Consider the following 18,674-nt stretch of genomic DNA (forward strand, 5'->3'; position numbering starts at 1 on the left):
GTGCTAGCTATAATTTTCAGCTTTTAACTATATAATAATAAGGTTTACTTTTTTAAAATAAAAAGCCTAAAGCTTTTTCCTGATTTTGCATAAAATAAACTTTCTGCTTTCTTCTCTCCAGCAAAGGATGAGAATTGCAGAACTCCAAAAGTATCCTCAGCTGATACAGTTTTTGTTTTCAGTTTCCCTCATTCAAAACCATTTACATCTGCAGACTTCAGCATCTTTATCACCCACATTTCAGAAACTCTTACTGCTGTCTCTAGAGGTTGTCCCCATTCGCACCGTGGGAGAGTTAAAAGGTATGAGAAATCATATACCATTAGCAACAATGCAAACTCTTGTTTGCCGAACACTTAAGAGGGAGATCGCTGAGGAGGAGGATGCTCTCAGCCGCTTCTGCAGGTACCCAAAAGAACAGCAGAATTGCTCAGAACAGGCTGCGTGCTTTGTGCTTTAATCGTACTGAGTGTGCCAGGACAGTATGCAAGGCTTTATTCCCTTCCCCCCCCCTTTTTTTTTTTTTCAGTCTGCATCCATAAATGATTTAAGGGTTTTTTTGTTTGTTTCCAGGAGCAGGTTTGAGATCCTTGCCAAACTGGTAAAGCCAGCAAGATTTAGAGGCCAGGATTTCCAGCAACAGCTCATGAGTGCTGGTTACTGACTGTGACCGCCTTGGAGCTCCTGAGCAGCTGCCTCTTCCCAGTGGACTGCTTGTTCATAGAGCAGGAATGTGGCTTTTGCAACACTGAAAGAAAAAAATTGCCCCTCCGCCCCCTCCCCTCATTTACGGGGATTTCACAGTGCGGTATTTAAAAGCTGAGTGACTCTCACCTAACTCTAGTGAACTGATTTTTGTAACGGTTTTAGTCTTCCAGACAGCTTTCACAATGGAAGAGACCAATGCTGTTTTAGACTGAAAGGTAAGACTTCCCACTGTACATTCAAACTGAGTATGTTTAGTGCAGCCAGAGGGTTTAGGGGTATTAAAAATGCTAGCAGTAAAAAGATGGCATGCAGCAACAACTTTTTATAATCTCAAAAATCCTACCTTCTTTTCTGTTTTGCCCTCAGTTTACTAAGAATGGGAAAATATTCCGGCTGTTCTAGTGAACACACATCTGTCAAACCATAAGGGCAACACATTATCAGGTCAAAATATACTCTATTAAAAATGAAATAGATGTTGTCACTCTCCTGAAGCCATAGCAGAAGTTACACATTAAAAAAAATACCCCAAGCAACCAGGCAAACCCCCCAACAAACCAGCAATACACAAGCAAGTTTACTCTTACAGCCGCTGCAGATACGTGTGTTACTGCTCCGTTTGACTTACATGTGGGACTGCAGCAAATTGAAAGGAAAATCGCATCAGGTTATGCCAAGTCAACTGGAGAAATGTATTGTGTCTCCTTAAATGCATCCTTTCTCCCCGTTTCAGCTGAATAGTACCACAGCTGTTCTTATGCTCCTGGCGGTGCTATATATGTGTTATGCATTGACTTCTCTGAAGTGAGTTACCTTGGAGGAGCTGCCCTTAGAAATGCTGATCTGCTGCTAAATACTGAGCCCTTCCAGGGCACTTCTAAGTGGTTGCCCTGAAGGTGGGAGACCAAAACTGCAATAAAACCTGCTGGAAATTCAGGGCAAGTATTGCACTGTCAAACGAGAGAGATTCAGCCAATTTAAGAGTATTAACCTGCTTGCTGTATGTTTTGTGAGTATATAAAATAGTATCATTAGCACTAATAAAACTGTCACGGTTACAACATTTGTGATTATGTACTATATGTGGTATTCATTTATGTACGTTATGGAGCGGTGTGGGAGTGTTTACAAAAGGATTAACGTATTACCAGCAGTGACAGCTACACTGAAAATGGTCTATTATCAGACCCAGATTTCCAGTTGCTTTTAACTTTTCGATCTTTTCATTTTTTTTTTTTTAATGTCCGAAGCTCGATTTTGGGAAGGGGAGGGAGCAAATGTTTCTGTTACCAAGCTCAGCCATTCAGCCATTGACAAAGAGATTAAAGTAAAAATATATTTCTTTGCCTTAATTAAGTTAATTTTTAAAACAAGTTAACCTATTCAGGAAGTAATAATTCTATGCACTATTCAAGGTTCAGACCAACCAAGCCACAGGATTAGCTACTGAAGGGCTGCACTGAGTATTCATCCACTGGGTGACCTTCCTTCAAACGCCTTAACTGAGACAAGGAACCGAAGGAAAATAGTATCTGCCACATAGTTAGAGAGCGTGTTGCAATGCATATGTGGAAGGACAGGGGGAAATGTAAGACTGGAAAGGCAACTGCATAGAGATATTTCTATTTTTTTAAGTAGCTCTGGTCAGCAGTTTTCCAACAAAATGTTTATGGACTCAGACCACTTTGCAGAGATGTCTTGTGGAAACGCATTGGTTTTGTCAAAACTGTCATCAAAAGGGCATCTCAGGGCTGAGGCTGAATTGTTCCATTACTAACCATCTAGAGTTAAAAATCACTGGTAATACGCTTGCCAACGACCCCTAGCAAGGCAGGGAAGAGTTTTGCTAAGCAGTGTTTTGCTCACAATCAGGTAATGGGGAAGGTGGCCCATTGCCTCCCATATGCCATGAATATACAGTAACCAATCATCAACATTGCAACAACAACCAACAAAAGGCAGAGACCACAGTGGGTGGTTAAAAAAAAAGTTAAATTCTCCAGTGCTTTCAGACACACACAGAGAAGAATCCCAAGTCCCTGAAATATCTTGATCGATGATGTACCAAACGATCGCAGCTTCGTTGGACTCTCCAGCTTCGAGAGCGGGAATTGAAAATTGTGTATTCTTTAAAATATGTTGTCCTTTGCTATTGGTCTCTTGCAATTTTCAGTGCTTTCTCTCTTCATATTCCTTCCAGTATGTTGCTTGCCTAATAGCATTTCAGACTTCAGAACTCCGTTGAAATATGACCAGCTACCATTAGGTAACATTTTCTGTAGTGGCCTAAATGCCATGTGTCCTTTTATTGCTTTCCAATCGCAAGAGGTTAAGTTGTAACCAAATAACTATGCCTTCACAACATCTCCAGGCAGCTCCTTTTGTTTCCTCCAAGCCTGCACTGCAGTCCGAAGAATATTCTGAAATCTTTTCTTAGCCCCATTAACTGCTGAGTGATAAAGAGCTATGCTCTGAAATATAATTTGTTACTTTATGAATGCTAAGCTCTTTCAGAAACAGATGGAGGTTAGCTCTCTGGGAAAAAAAAACCCAGCAATTTTGTGATGCTCAATATAACAATTCTTGGAAGAAGCCTCCTTTCATATTTAAAATCATTTGCTATTTAAACAAGCTGGTACATTTAGAACCACCCAGCCGATGACAAACCACTTCTCTGGAGGTACCGACTGCTTCTCAGACTGCCTGCTCCCAAAGCACATATAGCAAAGTCCTTGGCAAAATTTGTTAATATAACTTTACCTCTTTGCCAGAAAAATATGCTCATCCAGTCCTAGGAGTTCTATTTAACTTTTGCTTCAGCTATAATATTGTCAGTTTAAAAGGTGGTGGATTTTGGATCTCATAAGAAATCACATTGGATGAAGCATGAAATCTGGAAACCCAAGGACTTAAAAGATATTGGTTACATAAAATTCTCTTTGTTTTTTCTACTAGATGATAGTCTTCTGGGCAGCTGATGAGCAAAAAAAGCAGCCCAATAATGCTGTGAAAGGTAGAACTGAGTTCAAGTGGTAACGCTGCATTTTCTACACTTGGTACCCATTACCGTCCATAATACATATAAGTTTGCAATGTTTTCTGATTTCGTTTACCACAACATAAACTCCAGTGTAAATCCATCAGGAACGTGATTATTTTGGCTTTGTCCCAATGTAAGGGAGCGAAGGATTGATCCTGCTGTCTATTTTGTCCCTGTAACAACAAGGAGGATTACCATAACAAAATGATGGAGTGCAATGTTTCTGATTATGCTAAAAATAAACCCAAAAGAAATCCTTCAATTTTACATGCACATAAGCAGCAGAACAAATTTTCTTGCATGCATGTCAAGCAGCAGTTTATTCCCTTTCTCTTCCAGACAGGTTTAGAAGGTAAGCTGATACAACAAAATGACAGCTGAATCTGTAATGTCTCTGTCTCCCTTATCCATATCTGCCAAGGTCCCCGTCTACTGCAGAGATAGGTACCTAGGATGTATTGTTATGTCCATAATATTGTTGGTTTTCACTACTTATCTGGTATCAAAAACATGCTCAATGCTCTCATAGAAATAAAACAGGATGTGATTCCACCCCAAATGTAAATAATTTCTAACTACGTACTACAGCCGAGCAAAATGCCTCTTCTGTGTTCACTTTCTGCCAGTGTTCGAACAGAGAAGCTGTTCTCGCACAAGCAGCAATAAATGTGCTTTAAGCTGGTCTGCTCAAATACTTTAACTAGCAATAGTTTATTTTGTACTGGATTTTAACACAGTTTACTACTGCTGGGAAATTGCTTTCCCCATCACATTCCCCAGTCTTTGCATAAATAATTACAAACATGTTGGACAAAGCTCTGATGATATCTTTTGCAGGAAGGACTAGTTATTCGTATATATTTCCTATGTACAAATGTGACAAAACAAAATTAAATCCAACCCTGCAGTTAAATCTTAATGCAGCTTGTTTTTTCTTTTCTTTTTTTTTTTTCCCTAGGAATGATGCCTCAGGCAAGGCGAGTGTGTTTCAGTCAGGAAAAGGATTAATATTTTCTAAAATTTCCAGTCTTTTTATCTACTACCTTTCCCTAAATTACTAATGCTTCTTCAACTATTAAAGCTGCAATGGCTTCTGTAAATCCACTTTCTGATTACGTGAGTTAAGCTATGCACTTGGGACCAAAAAAAAAAAAAAAAAGAAAAAAAAATCTGTGTGAGTTATGTCACAAATTGCCTTTAGTGCTTCAAATCTAGACTATCAAATACACAGCCACATTGTTCAGGATTGTTCCAGCATTAAAAAAAAATTGTATTATGAGGCCTTTAGAAAGGTAAATTAATTACAATCTTTTCACAGGCAAGATAAGGTTTGTAGGTGGGAGTAGCATCTTTTATTAGACCAACAGGTATAGTTGGAAGAAGTAGACAGGAAGAGCTTGTATGCCAGGAAGATTATCTACTTTCTCCCACTGTATTAGTTTTTTTCTGGTAACGACCTGCAAATTTTAGCCTGTCCGTGTCCTTTGACCATCACAGTTATAACCATAGTAACAAAAGGCTTTTTAAAAGCAAGCTGCGAACTAAAAATAAATAAAATGAAAAAACAAGAGGACATTGTCAGCCTGTAATGTTTTTGAACTTTCTCAACTTCAGCAAGTCCAGTATGACTATTCAGAATGAGTCTTTATAAATTAAGGCCTGTATACTGCGTTGCTGAGAGCAAAAAAAAGCAGCTTTTTTTCCAGGTCATCATCTTCTAGTAACACCAGAGGACAGGAGGGGAGACAACCAGCCTCCGCAGAGCATGCTTTTGTGAGGCTGCCTGCATAATTTTTCCCTCACTGGGTGGATCTTTTTAGGAAAGGATATATTGGCAGACATTTCTATACCCTTCACGCTTCTGTACAGGATTTAGCAAGTATTCATTGTTCGTACATGTTATGCAGGGTATTTGACAATAATGTTTTTCCCTTACAAGTTAGGAAGCTGCACCGTGTCCTTCTTTCTGCCACATTGCTCTGCTCTTCCTTTTGCTCCACTTCCTCTCTTTTTCTAGTCTCCATCCCCTTGTTTTCATTATTTTGTCTGCTTTCCCATGAGCAAAGTTGCTAGTATATTGGTTAATATGTCTTTAAAAATATCAGGGATTTTTGTCTCCAGGACCATCTTCTCATTTCTCTTCCATATATTTTGCTTCTTGTCCCAGAAGCACAGAAAGTAAAACAAAATTCAAGTGAGGTGGCATAATTAGGCCACAATTTTATTAATAAAAATCATCTGGGAACAACTGTTAATAACTTGTGCAGGATAGGTCACGGTTTCTTCCCTAATTGTCTTCACCTGCTGGAAGGCTGTTTCCTCCTTCCCTGCCACCCCACTCCCCACCCTCTCCCTGCCCTATGGAGATCTCCTCCTTTGCTCCTTTCCACGGCTACTCCCCAGCCTAACATTGGGGCTCTCCGATCATTCAAGGACTAAAGGCCTAGGAAAAAGAGATTGTTTCCTTCCAATGACATAGTAGGAGCTTTCCTTTCCACTGCCCTCTCATCTGATTTGGCTTTATCAAGCAAGGTATGAGACTCTTCATCAGATAAGTGACTGAAGTGGCTTTCTGTCGCCTGTTGAAATGGGCCATTCTGAACTTACCCTTTCTAGTGACCCAGCCAGGTTCCTGGGAAAGGTGGAAAAAATTCACTCTGTCTCAATCAATCTGCTGATGGGGGAAAATTACCTGAGTCCTCAAAATGTGGTAATGACTGCAGCAGGCTAAAACCTATCTGGATAAAGATCCCAGCGTAATCTAGGCATGAGGAGTCTTTTGCATCTTTGCTATTTTCCACCTTCCTTGTAAATCTTCTGCCAAATTCATGTTTAAACTATGTCTGAACCAAGTAAGCAGCATTTTATTGAAACCAGGTGAAAGGTCTCCCCTATAGGTCACAGTGAAGTGGCTCCAGGGCAGGAAGACAGCTCGGGGAGGAGTAGGCACCAGCTGCTGCCAGCAGCCCTGCTCAGCTGCCTGCACAGAGGCTACCAGCATCCCCGTCCACACACATCTCGTTGTGCCCGAGCCTCAGCAAAGAAGGAGGGAGTGGGATCAAAACCCAGAAGATTACTTTCCACAAAACCAAAAATATACAGTTCCAGCAGGTGATGTGCCAAATCCCAGTCCCTAAAAAACCCCCAGCAAACCCCATAACAACATGAGACTGCCAAAGTTAATGAGAGAGAGGAAGCCTGCCTGATTTTGTAAATGTTCCCCGTCTTAGATGGAATTGCACTGTGCTACCGCCTGTGCAAACAAACACGGAAAGCTTGCAATTGAAGTGGAGAGAACAGGGGACGGCAAACGTGAGAAAGCAAGTAGTTTGGCCAAGGTCGCGTAGGCAGCCAGTGGCAAAGCAAGAACTAATACCCCCAGTCTCCTAATTCCCAGTCCTTTTCTCCTGTCATCTGAAAATGCTTTATTTCAGGCACTCGCTATTTGCTGGTCTCAGTGGGTCAAATTGGACCAGAACATTTCAATGAAAAACAATCATTTTTATGTTCCAAGAATCACACTGAACAATCCTGCAGCTGAGGTTTCTTAGGTAATACGCAGCTGTTAGACAGAATGAAAGTTTGCTGTAAGTGCTTGCTGCTGAAATGTAAGAGTGAAAGATGACTTTGGAGAGCCTCAGGAGTAGCTCAGGCAATGTGTGTCCTCCCAGAGATAGAACAAGGAAATTACATAGTCAGGGACAAGGCAAAAATCATAACTGTTTTTTATTAGGCTCTGTCCTCTATTTGTTAGGATTATTGCCTTCACTGTTGTCAAACCATAAATCTGTTTTTTTCTCCTTTACACTGTATTTACAATCTTGTTTGGGGAAATTAATATAACTGGGGCTGAAAAAATACCCCCATACTTTCCCAGTACCTCTTGCTTAAAGGGAAGAGATACCTTATTTAAATAGCCTTAATAATAAATTTTGCTCCTAATAATATAGTACAGCAGAACAATCTCAAATACATGGTGGCAGTCTTTCAGGAATGAAAACAAGAGATTTAACTGAACATCCTTCCAAGTGTCTGTGTGTGATCTATCCTGGAGCCTTCATTCATTCTCTGATATCACATTACATGTAAAAATATCAGAATGCTATTTCAATAACGTGATGTTTCATTCAGACTGTGGGGTTTCTTTCTGTAGTGTACGTATTCCAAGGTCTGCAAAACTGCCATAATCATAAAACTATCATAATGATGAATGGATTGTGTTAATTGGTATTAAAAAATATTTATGCTGGATTGACTAAGTTAAAAACTTTAATTGGTCAGAGACACTTGGGTCATGATACCCAGGGAGCCCTATTAGCACTGAATTGATGTAGGAGCTTATCCTTGCAGTTGATGGCAATACCGCACAGTGAAGAAAGTTGCAATATAGCACACTAAGAGTAAAATTCTCCACTTAGATTTATGATACTGAGAGGCACAAACCACACTCCATTCTGCATGGTCTGAATTACAGATCTCTATTTAGCTGGACAACATAGACCTGCTGTTACAATTATGTCTACGATTACAACGCTCTAGAGTGTGCATTGCATTGTAATGCAGTTATTTATGTCGTACCTTTTTGCTTAAGGCAATAATAGATCAGTACATATGTGAAAGTCTAAGGAAATTGTTGTGCCTCATTACTTGAGAGAACTTTCCTTAAGATATGTGCAAGTGAAACTCAGAGAATTTTAAGTTTCTCCCTACAATCATTCAATGGTAACTGGCATTCCAATCTTCAGAGAAGTTTTAATTTAGGCAGAACATGTTATTCCTGCAGTAGATAGTTCCCGTGCCACTTCTATTCAGTGTCTCTGGAAACTTCACCCACATTAGGAGCACATGACTCCAAACCACACCGAGCAGCCGAGCTAATCGAATCTCCCTGTTACAGAGACGGGACAGTGCAGCTACCTGGAACACTGCTGCCTTTGCTGGCAATCCTCTAATCTGGCTTTCTGCAGATGTGGTTTATAAATACAACCGTACATATCCTGAAATACTACACAATCCATTAAGAGCCCCTTGCCTTCGTCCGTCCCTCAGCTCTGCCCATCAGCGATGAGCGCTGGGGCAGGCAGAGGCCGTGGAGTGATAGAATTTCCAATACATTTCTGGCGCCTTTCCAGGGGAGGCTTTTCAAAAGCAGAGCACGTGCCCCACACTTTCTGAAAAGAGGTCGATAAAAGGCATCTGATTCCTCTGGTTACCTTAGAAAAATCCTCATAAAGGTCCACTTACCCTTCCACAGCACTGTGTAACTTCCTATAAGATGACCTCTATCGCTACGAGCCAGGTGACACCGAAAGCTACTGGGCTCTCAGGACAGACACTCAGTCACCATTTCCTATGCTTTTTCTCATAACACCTCAGCAGTTGAAAGCCACTAGTTCGATGTGGCCCTTGGGCAGAATTATTTGTTCAACCTCAGTTGCACTGACTTGACTTTTGCTGGGACTTCCTGGGAATGCTACACCAACGTCCGCTAGTGACAGTTAGTGTCAAAGTGTGGAAAGATCATTATTAGGTTGCACCAAGTGAGGCTGGATGGAAATTTGCTTTGCATGAGGTAGCCCTACCAGTGACACCTTAAATGGGGAAGAAACCCATTCATTATACAAGCTTGCCAAATTCCTCTGCAAGGTCATTCCCTCTCTGTCACTACAGAAAAAGTGTTTAGCAATATTTTGCTAAAATATAATACGGAAGTTTTGGTTTAAAGTCACTTTATTCACTGTTAATGTCTCATTAACTCTGATCAAAAGCAATCATACGCTTGTTTCCTTAATATTACTTATATTTGACAGAAAGCAGCTGCAGGATACCTCCTCAAGTCCACTCATGCTTATCATCACTGTTAGGACTATTAATTCACTGCAGTATACTTTAATGTACTATAACATTTAGAAATGGCATTTGGGTGTGCAGTAATATTATTTTGCACAATTAACCTCTGGTTCCCTTCCATATAAGCCTGTTCTAAAGAAATATCAGTTATGCTGTGTTATTTTCAAATTACATTGAGTTTTGTGCCTTTTTCCTAATAGGTTGCCCTTTCCTTAGAGAGTAGTAATACTCATTGAGTTGTAATAACACTTTATTGTCCTTGCAAAAATACAGTATAAATCACAGATATAAGAGGAGATGAACCTATTCCCCAGCCCTAGGTCAGATAGCTCCTGACCCCAGTTTTTGAAATCCACTTCTAGATCCACATGCTAGTTTGGCAAACAACAAAATGAGACAAAATAAAGAAGGAAATTTTCTACTTTAAAATGAAAATTTTTAAAAATCTAAATGATTCCACCTTAAAATCTGTGCCAAAGACAAAATTTTTCAGTTCAGGGCCATTCTAAACCAGAACTGCACAGTTCATTTTATTCCTCAGAAAAAGAGGAATGAGAAGGCTCTGTTACGGTGTAGTGTACAGGAAAACTATGCAAGATGGCTTGTTTGATAAATTTAATCTTGAGCTCTTTTACTCTTCCTCTGGAACTTGTCCCTTTCCAGAGACTTAGAGAATTACAAAAGTATGTGTTGGTTCTAAAATCATAGAGGAACGTGGGTTGGTGGTTTGGGTTTTTCGCTTTTCATGAGAACACAGATATGTCACTAGAACATCAAGTTCCATTACAGAGTGATGGAGGCCAGCGCTGAAATGTAAGAAGTTTTCAGATGAGGAATATACCATTTTAGGTTATTCAGGGTACAATGGGTGAAAATTCTAATCTCGTTTATTAAACTCACCAGTGAGGCGTAACACCGCTGAGTCACGCATCAGTGTAGCTGACCTCACAGATTCATCCTTCTGGTGGTACGAACGGGAAAAAATAGTTTATAAGATCTGTTTGATGGCTTACTGTTTTGCAGTTCTATTACGCCAAAATGCTCAAAACTCTTGATATAGGTAGGATTTTCTTTTTTTTAACATAGGTTTTAATGTCTTCTTTGAAGACCCAGTATCTCGTCAAGAAGAAGAATAATCTTTCTATAAGGCTCTACAACAAACAGCTATAATTCAGCTCTTTTTTGCTAACGTATTTTTGAATGGCAATAACTTAGCTGACTGTGTTATTATCTCAATTATAACAATGCATCTGAGATCAGAATTTAGCCCAGCTTATTTCTCCAATGTTTTATGCTACTAAAATGAATGTATTTGGCTCAGTCAAACTATGCTTTCTGTTGTTCCATGCATAACTTCAGCTGAAGACTCTCAGAGTTGTATATGTGCATCTCATGTCAGAATTTAGCCCAAGGGTTGAGAGCTCCTAGTATTTACTAAACAGATTATGTACAATTTGCTGACACAAATATACAGCTTTAATACTGCGAGGCTTTAAAAATTTATATTCATGCTTAGATGCAGGATAACAGTGAAAGTGAAAGGAGTAAAATCTTCCTTTTCACACTGCTGATACGATTCAGCAAACTAGTCTCATCTGGGTACCTCATTGTGTTGATTTTCATCTGAAGTTCTGAAAGTTTTCACAAGAGCATGCTCTTAATCCCCCCTGCTTCTTGCTAGATTTTCTAATCTTGGACTATTATGTTCAATCACATATGAACACATTTCTCTGGCATTTGAGCTGCACAAAATCTTTTGTGTGTGGTTTCAAACAAGCTTTAATGTGCCGCCAAGTTGCTCAGTTTATTCAGTATTTCCAAATGGGGAAAAATAAGTTCACAAAGCAGGGAGGAATTGTTCCAAGACCACTGTTTATATCAAAGGGAGATGTTCAAAAATACCATCGACAAAGTTTTCCCCTCAGCTATACCTGGGAGAACATTTGGATTTGCCTCAAGTAACCAAGAGAAGAATCTGGGCTAATGAATTCAACCATGATTAAGTAAGCTATCTAAGGGTTTGATTTTGCACAGCACAGATGTGAAGTGCTGCACAAAGGCAAGCTTCATAGAGATGCGTAGGATGGTCAATGTGGGAGGACAGAGTCCAGCAGGAGAGGATGGATGCTGGATGGCTGCCAAGCCTCTTGCGCCTAGCAGGAAAACTATGGGCAGCTCAAATACCTGTTGTTACACTGACCAGTGGCTGGAGCTCACGTGGCATCATAAATACCCATTGCTTGCCCATTCATATGTGTTCAACCCTCAGCACTTGTGAATAAAAGCAACTGTGGATGGAAAGACTTGATCTGACTCCCCATGGGGGACTTTGCACAGCAGCTCACTCTGGTCCTGCAGACCATCTGCTTGTGTCGGGACATGGCAACTTGGTGCACCACGTGGCTCTGGAAGAGGATTGTTTCTGAGGTTCAGACACGTAAGTGGGGATTGGGAGATTGGGTGAAGGCTGCACCATGGGTGTGCTGGGTGGCCTTGGGTAGGATACTGAGGGCATTGACTTCTGCTTCTTTGTGCCAGTATCTACTCCAGCACAAAGCAGATGTTGCCTGCTGCTGAATCCCACAGTGGGGCTTCAGTATCTGCTCTTTAAAACAGCGTTATAAATCACACCGACATAGGGGTGCAATGAGGAAACAATGTCCTAACAGCTGGATGATATGAATTCCAGAATAATGCCATCCACTCAATATAGATATATTTTTGTCCCATCCACAGAAAAAAGAACAAATAAACTCTGGCATTTTTTCATTCCCTGAAACTCTCTTTGTGTGAGATTTTTTTTTCAAGGTTCAATAGAGCTACTTCTCTCTCCTATTTCCCTCCCCGCTACTATCCCTTTTACCACCCGCTTTACCCACCTATCTCGCTTTTCACATTCGTCTTCCATTTTCATGCATCCGCTCTTACCATAGCTTTGGCTATCACTTCAGAAGAGCCTGGAGTGTGTCCCTGGGGCCAGCTTCTGAGCAGTGAGCTCCAGTGCTTCAGGAAGGTGACCTGCCAGTAGTTTTAGGCTTGACTGAAAAATCAGCAAATAACATGAACGTGATAAGATTTGTGCTTTGCACCCCTACACACGCAGTTTGGGACTCAAGTCCTTGGTGGTAATGCAGCAAAGAGGTTTGTGCTTGTGCAGGGGGAAAGAAAGAATTTATATTCAAATACATTAACCCACACAGAAGGAATAAACACACAACCTTCGCACTGTTTCCTGAAAGAAAACCCACAAAAGAAATCAGTTAGGCACAGAGAATAATCTGTGGGCTCTGATGCAGCCATGGAGCTGAGGTCTGTTGGCTTATTGGAAAGAGAGGAGCAGGAAAAAATAGAACTTGTTCTGGTATAGAAGTGTCTCTCATGCTGCTAATCAATTCGGTGGCCAAATTTGCTATTGTGATCTGATGGTTTAGCTCTGCCAACTCTTGTAATTATCTCTATTCCCATTCTCCATTAGTGGCCTTTTCAAAGGATATGAGTTTTCACAGTGTCAGATTATGCCATGCAGTGAATACCACACCATCAGTGCGTTACAAGCATAATACAGCATAAATGCTTTACAAACATAGCCTCTTGCGACAGTAGGTGGAACACAACGGTTGTGTGTTTCTAAGCCTCGGGGTTATGGTTTCCTAATGGGTGACCTTTCCTCCCTTGACATCCTTTTCCTCGCAGATTGCCTTGTGGCAGTCCCATGCTATCTCATTATCTGTGGGAAAATAAGAACATATGAAAAGATGAGGAGGCATTCAGATATCTACAGCTGACAGGTAACACAAAAGTGCTGGAACAGCTGGGGGACTCAGGCCAACCATTCACACTGCTTATCGTTCCCCCAGACATAATTTCGCAAGGAGGTGTTGCAGAGAAGGGCATCTCACCAGCCCACAAGCACACCCCAGTCTTTGGGACATTCTCAGAAGTGCTGCCACACAGGAGCAATATTTTCAGATGTAAACAAAACTTACAGAAGCTGCATGACGCAGCTATTGAAAGACCTGCTGTGGCTGAGAGTAAGCAGGTGGCATAATGATCGAAGGCAAAATGGAATGTCTGCTTTGGCTGAAGGGATATGTGCTGTTTTCCCAGGACCTAAAAAGTGGCTCGGGGACCTTTTAAGTGCATGCACACATGCCAACCACAGTATTTAAGAAATGCAACATCACATACAATATTTAAGAAATGAAACATAACATTTGCGAAAATGAGAAACACCACACTAAAAATTCAAAGCAACTTATTTTTAAAAAAAAAATAACAAAAAACTGAACGACCAGATGATTCCCAAGAGAATCTGATGATTAACTGGCTAAATCAGGACATCTGCAGGATGTAAGAATAATAGAAGGAAGCGGGAGTTTTGGCTACCACTTTTATAATTAGCAATTGTAATGATCTTAACGGTGTCCTCCTGAAAGAACTTGAATATTCATGTTGAAACAGCATTATGTTTCAGTGCTTTTGGTAACTGTAGCCACTTGCACAGAGTCAAGCACACACTCAAATCAGGAAGTCAAAATGAGTGCTCCAAATACTTTCTGTCGGAAATTGTAAGGAAAGCTGTTATTTGCATGCAGTAAGATGGAGAAGCGAAGCATAGCGTCCAAGAGCTCCCTTGGCATTTTCAGTTTCCTAAATAATCGTCCTGCTTCTGCTTCTCACTTTCTTTTTTTTTTTCAGTGCAGATTAAATTCAGACTTGACCCAAGCAAATGCAAAATACATCCGAATCTGTAAAGTTAGATTTCATAATGTCAGGCCAGGCTATAGCCAAAGGCACCCAAAGTAGAAGTTACTATCTATAGAAACTCAGGCATCCATCCACTCTTCCTGACTGGATGCTGAACTTTCATAACAACCTAGGCTGAGCCTGTAGCTCAAACAGGGTTATTTGCAGTCATACTTAATGAGTAGTTTGCCGGATACTCTGACTGTTTCTCGATTTTATTGCCTTCACAAATAAGTCAGACACATGCCTGGCCAATCTCCTCTACCCTTTCTCTACGTTCGTCCCACAAAGGAACAAAGACAGATGAGATGCATCATTTTTGCAGAGAAACACTTAGACCAGGGTCACTCCTCTGAGAACCAGTAGGAAGAGGGACCCCCACCTGCCTGCTGATAGATCTGGCACTCTCAAAAGGTTGCATATGGCCAGGCAAACTGGGATGATCTGAGGAGAAATTACTTCCTTTGCTCTTTTTAATCACTGTAAGAAGAAAGCACAAATGGACTCACATTGATTTGAGCGTGTGCTTTGACTGTGGACCCTAGGTAAAATCTGTAAACCCCAGTTAATGACTGACACGTTAACAAATGTCGTTACACTTGTGAATCGCTCTTGGGCAACTAAACTGTTTACTTCTATTCAGGGCAAGAAGGAATTCATTAGCGGAGTGCCAGAAGACAATGATCCAGTTGCACCAGGTGTCCAGAGCAACAGGCTGGCAGCTGCAGTGTGGTATCTAGGGCAGAACCAGCCTGGTACATTGATGCTTAGAAAGCGTTACAGGCATCTAACAGGTTGGTCAGGTCAGATCCAGGTTTCCTATCAACCAGGGATCAGACTGATTTAATTTCCTGTGTTCAAGCAATGCAGTGGCTACCTGCAGAAAGACTCATTATCATCCAAATTTCTGATCAATATTTAATCTTTCTTTTCCACTGCTTAATACAAAACTATGTGGGTGTGCAGCTCCTCCAGGGACTTTATTTACCAGTTTATCTATCCTTTTGTTAGTTCCTTGCACACGAACATCTGCATGCTTCAGATAGCACTGTGCCCTGTGAAGTGCATTTTGGGAAGACAGATCAGCTTTCAAACAGAGAATATTTCCATGGATGCATATTTCCATGGATGCACATTTCTTCCCCAAGCATCTGTTTGCCAGAATGGAAGTGGCACTGTTGGTGGTTTCCCCTTCAGAGGCTGGCGTTCCCTTTACAAGCAATCTGAGTTGTGATGCAGTTGGCTCCAGCAATGCTCTGTACTTTGGATAGCCATTGCATTAATTTAACTGCTCCACTCCAGCTTTCAGTCTAGGGTTCATTTGCATCACTGTCAAGATGCTCCTCAAGTTCCGTCAGTGTGAAGTTCAAGTGCCTAGAGGTCCCACTCTTACCCTGGGCTGGCCTCCAAATCTTCCAGGTGTTGAGATATTTTTAATGCTAGTACACAACTCGTCTTTTCAAAATTCCTCTATCCAGAGCAAGGGAGTGCTTTAGCAGCACAAACAAATACCACTGATGGCCTTCCTCTGTCATTTGTGCACCAGTCTATTACACTGGGTTCAATCAGAAGAGCATTGACAATCAACCTATATAGCCAAATACACCCAAAGTAAAGAAAATTTACCATGTGTAAAAAAAGGTAATATAAATCTGACAGAGGTATCCTCAGCAAGCCTGAAAAATTAATGCTTTATTGAAGGCCTTGGAGTCACAAGACATTGCAGACAATTTTTCACCACAGTATCATAAGTACCCTTTCGGGCACTGGTATGTGTACCATATGCATGAAGTTTAGCATGTGCTAAGGTGCCTTGCCAGGCAAGGGGAAGGGTCTTTGCTTTAGTTGCTTAATCTTCTGCATGAACACTTTTGAATTTTGACCACAAGTTTTATAGATAATGACTCAAGTGAGCAACTGTTCATGCTGCAACTTAAGACCTAGCCTCCAAAATCTACTTTTAAGAGTCCAGTCACATCTGTGGAGAGGAAATGTATGTAAAACAGGGGAATGCCAGAGAAAGAAACTGTACGAAAATCCTTTTTCCCAGCATATTAAAATCAGAAGTTTACATTTGCTCATATTTGCTGATCCACATTTTTCATTTTTTGTTTGTTGAAGACTTATGTTTAATTCTACAGTAAACAGAGCTTAATGTTTAGGTCCAGCTTGTACATTTTGGACTGCATTCATCTACACAGATTTGCAAACAGCAGCAGTTGGACTCCTGAATACTGATGTGCTGATACTGGAAGAGCTAGCTCAGGGACTGCATTGCCAGTTCCTGTATTACATGAAAGTCAATGAGTAAACAAATTAGCAAGAAGGGGGTTTGTTTTTCTGGGTGGTTTTTGTTTGCCCTTTTTTTTTTTAAACCTCAATAATATTTCTACAGAGGAGGAAATAATCCAGAATTTGCATACATGGCAAAAGCTTATGAAATATCCTACTTGCCCTTAAATGGACTAATCATGGCCTATAAAGCCCAGCTGAACAGCAGTAACAATACTCAGGGAGGCCCCTTGTCCTCAGACAGCTGCTGGCTTGGAGGTCACTGGGAAGGAAAAGGAGGAGCATCCTGTCTGTACACATTTCCCCAAAAGAAAAGCTTTGCTGGCAAGACCGGGGAAGATGCTTTTCAGTGATAGATCCAATGTTTATTGTTTCATACAATACGGCCAGAGTTTTCGAAGGCAATATCTAGGTAGAAAGGTATTGTCTTAGAGAAAAGGATAATGAATGGATCTGAGCTGATAAATGGCTTTGCCTTTGTGTAGGAAGATGAAATAATTCCCAGAATACACTGCCCAGTAACACCTTTCTGCATTGAATACTTGCAAGCGGATTGTGTTAAAAAGCTGCAGCAAACTGCCACCAGTCTCTTGGATTACCTCATTTGGGAATTACAGGGGTGTTCACAATTCTACACATGTAAAGATGCAGCAAGAAAAGACTGTTGTTTGAAAGGTCTCTCTCCAAATAATAGGGTACTACATGTTTTCAGTGTAGGATTTTTTTCCTGGCTTGGTTTGTATTGCTATTTGTCCGCTCTCTTAGCTCTAATACTAGGAGACAGAAAAAGCAAGAGAGGTGACATCAAAGACAGATTTTTGTAAGCGTTATGACACTGATTCATGAACAATTCTGATACCATACAGCTCATGGGTAGACACAAAGGCAAGAGAGACATGAGCACTGGGTTTGAATTTCAACGGAAGGCTACTGTTACAGGTAAGGTGTAGGTAACAACAAAAGCCAATTAATATAATGGGATTCTCACCCTTATGCATGGCACATGGCTCCTAAAATTATATGGAATGAGCCAAAGGATACCAAGATTCCTTAATCCACTTAGGGCTCATGTCAGGGAAAAAACATAGGAAAGCAGATCCCACAGTCTCAGGTTTCACCCTTCTTTCTTGGAGTTCAAGGCTTATGAACCAGCCTGCCTCCTGCTACAGGATGGCTCTTGGCTTGCGCTCCATTAACCATGCCAGGTGGTGCTCCACAATCCCCGAAAGTATTATTCCTGTCCTAAAACATGAGATTTCTGCTTGGTTGATTTTAAAAAAAACAACATGTTCCAAATAGGTCTTTCAACCCTTTGCTGTCGGGTACATTTCCCCTTACTCTGGACTGTTCCTTGCACATGTATTATCTTTCCCTGTGAGTCATCTCACCTCTTCCCATGCCTGCTGGCCTGCTGGCATTTTGCCTTCTTCCAGATACAGGTTTCCTGCTGCCCTCACTATGCTTCCCATCCACTACACCCACTTTGGCAGCACTGCTGACCAGGGGAAGTACACTGCTTGCCTGATTGCCTTGAACACCTTGGCATCTCTTCCCTGGTCTCTCTAACAGGTCTGCAGTGCTGTTCCCATTGCCTCCTTTTCTCCAGGAGGACTTTTCTGGATTGTGTATGGCCCAAGGTGACCAAGCACAAGCTGGCTCCACTGTAGCCCTCCCATTGCAGCTGGCAGCTGGATGGGCGCTCCCCAGGACCTCCAGCTGTGCACGCCTCTTCCAATTATTGCATCATCTCATAAGCCTACTTTATTAAACAGTGTCTATCAGTGCATACTAATGGCCCAACCTGAATGACCAAGCTGCTCAAAGACCTGCAAGCCTTCCTCTGCTTTCTCTTCTGTTCCTCTGACTGAAGAAACCAGCCAGATAAACCCCAGGAGTGCCATATCATATGGGGCTCCTTATACATGACCCCCTTTTATACCAGCCTTTCCCCTTCTCTCCCAGGAGAGGAACAAAGCAGTGCTGGCTCATATGGGGATCATCCTTTTGTCCCACTGACTGGGAATATTTTGTAATATCA

This window comes from Phalacrocorax carbo, chromosome 2 (assembly GCF_963921805.1).
Source record: "Phalacrocorax carbo chromosome 2, bPhaCar2.1, whole genome shotgun sequence".
NCBI classification, from domain to species: domain Eukaryota; kingdom Metazoa; phylum Chordata; class Aves; order Suliformes; family Phalacrocoracidae; genus Phalacrocorax; species Phalacrocorax carbo.